Here is a 12,022-nt window from a genome sequence, read left to right as displayed (position 1 = left end):
CAGCCCCCCCATTTGATGACATCATCGATGGAGGACTTTCTTCCTCGCCTCCCCACGAGAGGATCTATCCAGGGTGCATCTGGGGAGCCCTTTGCCTTCAATCTCGAGGGACCAGGGAGTGAGAAGCTAGTGCAGCATTTGTCTCCAAAGAGACTTGGTGGGCAAGTCAGTGCTGGAAGAAAGTGCACTTTAAAGTCCCTCGCTTCTGGCCCCTGTCTTTGGGAGAGGGGGAAGTTGTTTCAGGCCTTGCTACTCGAGACATTGGTGTTTCAGATCGGGTGAGTCCTGTTTACAGAGTTTCTTTGAGCAAACTTGCAATTATTAAACTAGAATCTGTTTGGACTGCTTTGGTTTACCTCAAAAAATGTATTTCATCTCTGGTAGAGTTCATACAGTAGCTTATTTTAGGAGAAAGGAGATGGAGTGAACAGGACTTTTTGATGTATTTTAGGATTATATTATGTAATGCTGCGATCAGTTGTAATTTAAGTTTTATATGTATTTTATTTGATTGTTTTATTGTTTATACTGTATTTATTGTTGTGAACCATTGCGATGGAACCCGAGTGACGGTATATAAGACCCAATAAATAAATAATAAATAGATGTGACTTCTGATATTAACCAATGTATTCAGTCTTCTGAGATTACTATCTCTGCCCATAAAGAGAAACTAGATGATTTGGATCAGAAAGTTACAGCTATACAAAACATACAAGCTAATTTGGTCCAGAGTGAAATGAATCATGGAAAAAACTGGAAAATATTGAGAATTCAATAAGATTTTTTAAGCTTAGGGTTCTTAGTCTTCCTATTTTGGACTTTATTTCACTTATTGATCTTTTTAAAAGATATATCTCTGAAGTACTCAAACTTTTCTCTGTGGAGACCCTGCCTAATGCAAAGGCTTACAATGTATTATCTGGAACAAGACAAAACGCACCTAATCAAGCTCAAGATCACAATTTAAATTTAACTGAACTTTTGGAATTAATTTGCTTATTTGAGATTGGGATTAAGGTACAAAGTGAAATTGAAAAAAGAAGGGGTGGAACGATAAAATGTATTTATTTAATTTATTCTTTTATTTAATTTTATTATATTCTGCCTTGATGCCACTTCAAATCAGATACTATAGGTTGCCCTGTCACCAGAGAGCTCACGATTTAAGGACCCTGTTTACTAAGCATTTTTGCCATAGACACAGAATGGGAGAAATCCTTTAGAAAATAGGCCCCTAACTGGGTTTTTTTTTAAATCACATTAGGGCCCCACCACATGTGAAAAATATTGCAATGCACATCAGTATGCAAATTTTATATTTAGTATGCAAGTGGGAGAAGTTAATGGAAATGAGGGTCTGCTAGCAAGGAATGCAGTAGAGTAAGACATAGTAACACGAGATTTAACGTCAGAAATAACTGCACCTTTTTTCTTTGCATTGACCTTGCGTTACTGGGCGAAAATGTTTTTATTGCTCAGAGACTGCATTGTACACATCAACTCTTGTTGTACCTTTCATTGATTCAAATGATAGAAATTCATCAGTGATATCAAATTTGCAGTTAATTCCTCTGACTGTTTATGTAACACTCCTCCCAAACCCACCCTGAGTTGAATGTGCCCAACTACAGTGCTACTTATATATAGAGACCTCTTTACCTTCTTAAAGTGCTCTCGCTTGTGTGCTCTCTCTCTCTTTTGTGCTTGTTCAGCTTGGAGAAGAGACAGCTGAGGGGGGGATATGATAGAGGTCTTTAAGATCATGAGAGGTCTTGAATGAGTAGATGTGACTTGGTTATTTACTAGGGATGTGAATCGTATTTCTGACGATTGAAAATATCATACGATATTTTCAAAGTTGTCAGAAATTGGGGGCTCCCCGAAACTGATAGGAAAACCCCACAAAATTGTTCATGGGGGTTCTCTTATCATTTTGGGGGAGGGCGGGAAAAACAGCACACAAAAATAATCCCTAAACCCACCCCGACCCTTTAAAACATCTCCCTTAGCTTCCCCCACCCCAAAACATTTTAAATTACCTGGTGGTCCCAGGAACGATCTCCCGCTCTCGGGCCGTCTGCTGCCACTAATAAAAATGGTGCCGATGGCCCTTTGCCCTTACCATGTGACAGGGTATCCATGCCATTGGCCGGCCCCTGTCACATAGTAGGAGTAATGGACGGTCTGTCACATGGTAAGAGTAATGGATGGCCGGCCCCTGTCACAAGATAAGGGCAAAGGGCCATCGGCACCATTTTTATTAATGGCAGCCAACGGCCCGAGAGCGGGAGATCACTCACAGGACCACCACTGGACCACCAGGTAATTTAAAATGTTTTAGGGGGGGTCTGGAGGGTGGGGGAAGCTAAGGGAGCTGTTTTGAAGTGTTGGGGTGGGTCTTTTGTTTATCGGCTCGGGCGCAGCCGATAAAAAAAAACCCGATCGGGCCGCACGAAAAAAAATTCACGATGTGAATCGGAACCGGAATCGGAACCGATTCACATCTCTATTATTTATACTTTCCAATAATAAAAGGACTAGGGGGCATTCCACGAAGTTAGCAAGTAGCACATTTAAGACTAATCAGAGAAAATTCTTTTTCACTCAACGCACAATAAAGCTCTGGAATTTGTTGCCAGAGGATGGGTTCAAAAAAGGTTTGGATAAGTTCTTGGAGGAGAAGTTCATTAACGGCTATTAATCAAGTTTACTTAGGGAATAGCCACTGCTATTAATTGCATCAGTAGCATGGGATCTTCTTAGTGTTTGGGTAATTGCCAGGTTCTTGTGGCCTGGTTTGACCTCTGTTGGAAACAGGATGCTGGGCTTGATGGACCCTTGGTCTGACCCAGCATGGCAATTTCTTATGTTCTTAATATTTATCTATGCAATGCAGTAACTGTACAATGTGCCTAACCACACCCATTTTTATCACAGGCACTTATTTCTTCTCTATTTATAGCAAAATGATAACTGCAAAGTGTGATAACTATTGCAGGTTCTTTTGGTGCAAATTGGAAACTGGCACTCCCAGGGACCCTACAGGGAAACAACTGAAAGTTCTAGTTAGTTTGTTTCAGCAAAGCAGAGTTAAAATGGTACAAAAGATCTCCAAGTCAGTATTTACTTACTGCAACTTTAGAAAATGAAAAATTGTGCAGGGACAATTTTTTTTAAAGTATTGTTTTTTTGCTCAAACATGCTAAGGTTTAACAATCATGAACAAGTCCCACACTACTTTTTTCATAAGATTTTTTTGCTTGCATGATGGTTTCAATGTCAATTTTTTTCCCCTTTGGAAATATGCATGAAATGAAACTTTTGGGCATTAGCAAATACCTGAAACATCTTTTGAAGTTTTCTTACCTTACTTTTTCCCAACATGTAATTCCTGCCCTAAAATTTCTACCCTAATAACTACTCTTACAAATATTTGAAGATACAGAAAGACTTACTGTACAGTAGATTAACTGGGGGTTAACCTTGAGTTGACTTAACCCTACAGCATCAGTAGATTGATTAATCAGTGGCGGCACTATATGGCTAACCTACCGTGAAATAGAAAAATTCATCATTTTTAGCTATGTTGTTTCTGGCATAAAATCACTTTGGGGTATTTCAGCAGCTCAAATAAGAGCTGTCCCCTTCTCGTTGGCTCTAACAAATTCCTATTCATTAGTGCATGCAATGATTGGTACCCCTTAGAGTCATTGTGGTGATTCTTCAGCTAGGAAATCGGTGCTTTCAACCTGACGATTTGTCCCAGCTCACAGCAGCAATAGGCTTGTATTGCATCAGTTCTGTGCATCAAAAAGCTAAAGAGGGTTAAGCTGGAAAGCATCTGTATCTGATATAATTAATGTGATCAAATATGTACCCTCCACAATTACTTAATGGTTGGGCTGTATATAAATACATCTAACTGAAACAACCTGAAATAAATCCAGCCTTCATCAGGGAACTAGAAAATGAGAGAAGCAAGAGTGCTTTGTTTTGTTTCTTTATTCACAAGAAATCACAGAACTGGTACCCACTGTCCAGTTTGCTTTTCTAATGACTATTTTAATGGATTCTTTCTTTGCTTCCTAAAATACCTTAAAATGATTAAAATCTGGTTTGTTCGCTAACAGTGCCTGCACTTTGCATGTTTGCTTTGTGATATAATTGGTAATGGTATATGGCATGTTTATATGCCATTGTGTTTACTAAATACATCTTGTTTTTCGCTAAGTTGTAGCTCTTTATTTTAATTTTTACAACATCTGTGTATGATGTGTTCTGGTTTCATTGTGTTAATTGGCTTCTGCAGTCTTCTAGTTGCAAATCATTGCAAAGAAAATAAGCAGAACTTAGTGTTTCTTCATGAAATAAATCTTTCAGCTGTCCAGTAGCATTTGGTGCTTTGGAATACATCTACTGTATCCTCTTTAAGGGATAAAAGGTGTGCATTTAAATTAATACTGGAAAAGTCTGTAAGTCTGTAACATAGTAATCGATTTGTGACAGCAGGAAAAGACCATATGGCCTCTCTTATCTGCTCTTCCACACCAACTACTCAGCTCTAGAATCCCTACCACTCCCTCAGAGATGCCCCCCCCCCTTCCCCGTGCTTGTTCCATGTTCTCTTGAATTCAGATATTGTTCTTGTCTCCACCAGCTCCACTGGAAGGCTGTTCCATGCATCCACCACCCTTGCCTTAGATTACTCCTCAGTCTACCCCTCTGTCACTCTCCTCTCATGAGACTTTATTGTACAGCCTCCTTTCCTTTGAAAGAGGCCCACCTCCTGTTCATTGATAAATTGGATGTATTTAAATACCTCTATCCTACCTTTCCTCTAGAGCAGTGGTTCTCAACCCTGTCCTGGGGACCCCCCCAGCCAGTCGGGTTTTCAGGATATCCACCATGAATATGCATGAGAGAAAATTTGCATGTTATGGAGGCAGTGCATGCAAATTTTCTCTCATGCATATTCATGGTGGATATCCTGAAAACCCGACTGGCTGGGGGGGTCCCCAGGACAGGGTTGAGAACCACTGCTCTAGAGTATAAATGTTCAGATCTTTAAGTCTGTCGTTTTATAGCGAAGACTATAAGACCATTTTAGTCACCATTCTCTGGATTCTAATGATGCTCCCTTCTTTGATTTGACCTGCATACCAGTACATCCTAACATGCAGGGCCGATGTGTCCCATTAGACAAACTAGGCGGTCGCCTAGGGAGCCAACCATTAGGGGTGGTGAAGAGCAGCCATGTGGGGCTGCAAGTGGAGCCTTTCCTGCTTGCAGCCCAGAGAAGCACAGAATTGGCTAGCTGCAAGCAGTGCCCTTCCTACTCATGGCCGAGGAAAGCAAACACTGGGCGGGCCATGAGCGGCATCTCAGTGAATGATGGGGCGCAAGGCTGATGGGTGCCTAGGGTGCCTAACACAGGCCCTACTAACATGCAGTTTCCTTTCTTCACTGCAGATACTGTGCTTAAGGCTTTTGAAAATATACACTAACCAAAGATCTCTTTCTTCATCAGTATGCTGCGGTGTCTTTCTAGTTATCCAATTTGTATTCTTTGCTCTGAGAAAAATGTGGATTTTGTTTTATTGCATGTGCACTGCACATACTGGTAGATGCTTTTTTTCCATCTAGTAGCTTAGATTGCTTGTGCAATCTCACTTTTCCTCCTGCCTGAATGTTACAATTCCCCACTTTGAGAAAAAAAAAATCAAATATACTGTGGGGAAAATGGGAAACGGAAGGAAATGTTCACCCTACAGAAAAATAGCATTCATAAATGCACAGGCATTAAATGAGCAGTGAAATGAAGGTCATGAGCTGAGCTTCCAGCCAAAGTCAACAGATCTAACTCTGCAAATCATTAAAATAATTTGTAGTTAAGCTGGGGAGAGGGAGCAATTTCCAAAACCGTTCACCTAGATAAAATAATTAAGCTGACAATTGCCCTCTTTGCCCAGCTAAAAGTATGCACAGGCTTCCATAGTGCATATACTGTTACTATGGTTAAAAGATGCATTCCTGGGGGAGATGGAGTAAAATAGCATTGTGCTCTTGACAGCCCCCCCCCCCCCCCAACACACACACACACACAGTCACACACTAACATCAGGGGCAAAAGGATGCAGGCACTGTTTTAGCGTGCACCCTTTGCCTTTGTATATTCTCACGGGAAACAACGCACAGCGTACAATGTTTTCCCTTGCAAACTGACTACAGTGCATTCAGGCTAAAAAAAACTTACATGATCAGAATATGCAGTTGTGAAAGTATTTGAACAGCAGCTCACTGACACAGTAAAAAAAAAACCCCAACAACTAATTGTTTGTTTTATTAAATGACTAGTACAGCGATGTGTGGTCAGGGCCTTCAAACGATTCAGGGAATCCCCAACTTTAATTGCCTTTTTAAAACTTTGTTTATGGTGATCATGTCATCAGCCCACGCAAGCTGACAAGATGATATAACTCAACTTGCATGGGCCAAACAGAGGGGGAAAGACTGTGACATTGTTAGCCCATACAGGCCAAGAGGATGGTGAAACTTGGCCTGTACAGCTAAATGGAGACAATGAGAAGGAGACTGAGGCATCATTGGCCCATGCAGGCTAAAAGGATGGTGGGACTCGGCTTACACAGGCCAAACAGAGGTGATGATTATGGCATAGCTTGCAGGGAAGTCAGGCCCTGTAAGCCCAACAAGAGATGGCACAGAAGGCATGGAGGGGCTTGACAGCCATGAAGAAAAGAGTAGAGATGCGCTTCGGGTAAAAATGTCGTGTTGGGCTTCGTTTTCGGACCCCCCGCGGGAATGTCGTTTTTCCCGTGGTTTGGGTTTTTTTTTTCAGGGGCCCCAATTTTCAGGTTAGCACGCACTATCAGGAGTTAGTGCGTGCTAATTCCCAATAGTGCACGCTAATGTGGCAGAGTTAGTGCACGCTATCGGGAGTTAGCATGCACTAACTCAAAAATGAATTTTTCCCAAAATTTCTGAAAAAATCAATCTTTTTTTGGTTCTCCCGAACCATTCCGAATTAGACAATTTCATTGACATTACCTAATTTGGTAAAAACAATTGCACATCGCTAGAAAAGAGAGGAAAGGCCCAGTGGGACTGCTAGCAGATCTCATATTGGTAGCAGCTGAAGAAAGGAGAAAGACCCCCATGTGAGTGAGTGAGTGTGTATGTGTGTGTGTGTGTGTATGAGAGAGTGAGGGAGAGAGAGAAATGAGTGAGTTAGACGGAACATGAATCAGTGTGTGTGTGTAAAAAGGGAACACATGTGCATGTGAAGAAGAATGTGACTGAGAGAGTGTATGCATGTGTGAGAGAGCATGTGTGTTTGTGACAGCATTTGAATGAGATAGAGAGATGGTGCATGTTTGTTTATTTGAGCAAGGATATGAATTAAAGAGAGAGGGTGCTTGTGTGAGAGGAAGGTCACATGTGTGTGAGTGAAAGAAGGAACCGGCATATTTGAGAGCATGAACATTCATGTGATAAAGTGTTTGCATATGAGAGAGAGAGAGAGGAGAACATTTGTGCATTCCTACTAATCTACGACAATCGGAGTGACTGGAAATCAAATGTTCTCAGGTATGGAGATGAGGGGATATTGTTATCCTTATTTGTTTAACTATTGCATGTTATTTAATATGTCTGCTATTTTGAAATATTTTATTGCTGTTTGAGAATTTTTTTTAAATATTTATTTGAGTTTTTAGCTGATTTAAAATATTTATTATTTTTATTGCTCTGGTTTTACTATTATGATTGTTTTATATTTCTGATTTTATTGTTTGGTGATGTTTGTTTTTCCATTGTTGCACTGTATAAAGAATCTGGTTTGGTGTGGTTTCCAGTTCAGTTTTATCTGCATGTTTCTGTTTATACTTTATGGTTTCCTTATTTTGTATTTGGTGAGGTCTGCATGTGTGACCAAGGTGAGGTTTTCTGTTATCATATAGTTTATATGTATGAAATCTATAGTATCCTGGCTTGTTCCGTTTTCCTAACAGGAAGTACAGTGGTGTTTTAGGGCTTGGTGCAAAATTTGTCGTGTTGCCTTTACATCGGTAGGACTGTTACTGTTTGAGTACTTCCAGTTAGTGCTTTTTTGATATGGGACGTTTACTATATTGTAACTATAATTGAGATTACTCATGGCTTTCTGAGAGCCAAGCTTGTACCAACATGCAATACAATAGGCCTAATACATATGGCTTTCTAGTGTCTTTTTTCCATTTTTTGCAGGGGTTTGTGGTTGGCACCACAGCAGTACATGTACATAATGTAAATGACATTTTACAGGAGAAGACTGTACATTGTCCTTTTTCATGTGAAATCTGTTACTAGGAAAGTATCTAGGATGGACCTGGGGTGGGGAAGGCAGGAAAGGGCCTAGGATGGTAGCTGCAGGGGAAGGAAAAAGAGGAAATGGCCTAGGTGGAGCTGGAGGGAAACAGGAGGAGCTAGAATTATGTTGGGGAGAGTCGGATTAAAGAATTACAATTTAAGTAGGACAAAGGAGGCCCCAAGGCCCACCCAGCAGCGACGACATCACCAGCGCGCCGGTAGGACTTTAAAACCTGCCCTACCTAGGTGCCGACCCTCTCTTCGGCCACGCGGCCAGCTCCGCTCCTCCTCGCCGCCTCCACCGCAATCGGCGGCCGTGACCCATCGGGGTCCCTGGAGGCCTACCTCGCCCTGCCGTCCCCGACAGCGAACGCCGCCCGGACGACCCCGAGGCCCACCCCGAGGCCCGCCCAGCAGCGACGACATCACCAGCGCGCCGGTAGGACTTTAAAACCTGCCCTACCTAGGCGCCGCGCGCCAAAGCGCTCCTTTGTGCCACCCCTTTGAGCCGCCCCCCTTCTCTATCTACACCCCCCCGAAATATCAAGGCCAGCAGCCCCCCCAGGCACCCTCTATCCAATTACCCATTCCCATTACCCATCCCACACCCAACTCCAAACTAGCACACAATACCCCCCTTCACCTTCCTCAGATACTCGCCTCTCCATGCACACCCTCCCTATCCCACCACCCCCCCTCTGCACCTGCCTTCCCCGCAATAGACCCCACCCTCCCTCACACCCCAGATGCCTAACCTCCATCCCTACCACTCACAAAACCCATCCCACCTCCCTCTCCATATTAACTCTACTCCTCATCAACGCACAATCCATCTCCAAAAAAATTCCCATTATCCATGACCTCCTAACTGACAATCACCCAGACATCCTATGCATCACCGATACATGGCTCAAATCCACCGACACCGCCCTAATCAACCAACTTCCACATTCCACCTACAACATTTTCCCGCTCCACAGACCAAAGAAAAAAGGAGGTGGCCTCCTCCTCATCGCACGAAAAGAGCTCAACCTCACATACATCCCCCTCTCCCCCACACCCCCCCCTTGAAATTGGACTTTTTAAATCCAAAAACCTCCAAATCCTACTCCTATACGCCCCCCCAAACTGCCTCAGTCAAAACCTCTCCACCCTCATTGAAACCATCTCATCGCAAATCGACCTGGACCTCTCAGCAATAATACTAGGAGACTTCAACCTCCACTTCGAAGCCTCCCCCCCGCAACCACATTGCAAACTCCTCCTGGATACCATGACTGCTATGGACTTCAAGCAAATAGTCCACTCTCCAACACAAAAATCAGGACACACCCTTGACCTGATTTTTATCAACAGCAAAATCACTACCTCTAATAGTCCCACCACCTCCACTGCCATCCCCTGGTCTGACCACCGACTCATCCAGACCACCCTCCACCTCTCAAATCTCCATCCCTCTCCAAACAACTCCAAAAAATACATCAGCTTCCAGAAGCCTTACCCCAGCGACATCATTGCCGAAGATCTCTCTAATGCTCTTACTACACTGGAACTCAGAGACCCAAACACGGCCATCAACTCCTGGATTGACATCAACTCCAAACTTGCCAATTCAAAATGCCCAACTATCACCAAAGCAATTCCCAGCAGCTACTCCCACTCCACCCCATGGTACACCCCTGATCTCAAAAACACCAAAAGACTACTACGTCAAGCCGAAAAATCATGGAGAAAACTACCCACCTCCTCACACCTTGATAGATACAGGACACTCCTATACATCTACAGAACCGACACCAACAATGCCAAACGTGAATTCTATGGAAAAAAACTTCATCTACATCAACATAACCCAAGAACCCTCTTCAACTTCGTCTCCAAATTGACGCAACCTCCCCCCCTCACCACTTCCACCAACAACAACACAAAGACCTGTGAAGACCTGGCCCATTTCTTCTCTGACAAAGTCAACAATCTCATAAATCCCAATCTTTACTCATCAGAAGAAACGCCATCTCCTAACAACAAAACACTATCTACCTGGTCCAACTTTGATCTCATCGCATCTACTGAAGTAAAAAAGACCATTCAGAAAATCAACCCAGCCATTCACCCCATCGACTCCATTCCAGTCAAATCACTCAAACTCATCCCAGACACCATCGCCAAACCCATTGCGGATATAATAAACACCACTTGAACAAGGCATCTTCCCAGAAGCCCTGAAATGTGCCATCATCAAACCCATCCTCAAAAAAACACATCTCGACCCCTCGGATCTCTCCAACTACAGACCGATCTCAAATCTCTCATTCATATCCAAGATCATAGAAAAATACGTCAATCTCCAACTCTCAGACCACCTTGAAACTCATGACATCCTATACCCCACCCAACACGGCTTCAGAAAATCCCTCAGCACCGAAACACTGCTTCTTACACTCACCGATACTGTCTTAAGAGGCTTTGATGCCGGTCAATCCTTCCTTCTCATCCTACTGGACATCTCTGCAGCCTTCGATACCGTAAATCACAACATTCTCATCACCCGCCTGATGGAGATTGGCCTCTCTGAAACAACACTCAATTGGTTCCGATCTTACCTATCCAACAGATCCTTTAAAGTTCACTTCAATAACAGTGAATCTGAACAATTCCCCCTCCCCCACGGAGTACCCCAAGGCTCCTCCCTCTCATCTACCCTATTCAACATATACATGCTCCCACTCTGTAAACTCCTCACCAGTATGGACCTCACCTTCTTCATCTACGCAGACGACGTCCAGATTCTCCTCCCAGTCAAAGAAAGCATAGCCAACACTAGGGATGTGAATCGTGTCCTCGATCGTCTTAACGATCGATTTCGGCTGGGAGGGGGAGGGAATCGTATTGTTGCCGTTTGGGGGGGTAAAATATCGTGAAAAATCGTGAAAAATCGTTAAAAAATCGAAAAATCGAAAAATCGAAAAACCGGCACATTAAAACCCCCTAAAACCCACCCCCGACCCTTTCAATTAAATCCCCCACCCTCCCGAACCCCCCCCCCCAAATAACTTAAATAACCTGCGGGTCCAGCGGCGGTCCGGAACCGCAGCGGTCCGGAACGGGCTCCTGCTCCTGCATCTTGTCGTCTTCGGCCGGCGCCATTTTCCAAATGGCGCCGAAAAATGGCGGCGGCCATAGACGAAAAAGATTGGACGGCAGGAGGTCCTTCCGGACCCCCGCTGGACTTTTGGCAAGTCTCGTGGGGGTCAGGAGGCCCCCCACAAGCTGGCCAAAAGTTCCTGGAGGTCCAGCGGGGGTCAGGGAGCGATTTCCCGCCGCGAATCGTTTTCGTACGGAAAATGGCGCCGGCAGGAGATCGACTGCAGGAGGTCGTTCAGCGAGGCGCCGGAACCCTCGCTGAACGACCTCCTGCAGTCGATCTCCTGCCGGCGCCATTTTCCGTACGAAAACGATTCGCGGAGGGAAATCGCTCCCTGACCCCCGCTGGACCTCCAGGAACTTTTGGCCAGCTTGTGGGGGGCCTCCTGACCCCCACGAGACTTGCCAAAAGTCCAGCGGGGGTCCGGAAGGACCTCCTGCCGTCCAATCTTTTTTTGTCTATGGCCGCCGCCATTTTTCGGCGCCATTTTGGAAAATGGCGCCGGCCGAA

The sequence above is a fragment of the Rhinatrema bivittatum genome, chromosome 1, assembly GCF_901001135.1.
Source record: "Rhinatrema bivittatum chromosome 1, aRhiBiv1.1, whole genome shotgun sequence".
NCBI lineage: Eukaryota > Metazoa > Chordata > Amphibia > Gymnophiona > Rhinatrematidae > Rhinatrema > Rhinatrema bivittatum.
Note: the sequence above shows the minus strand (reverse complement) of the source record.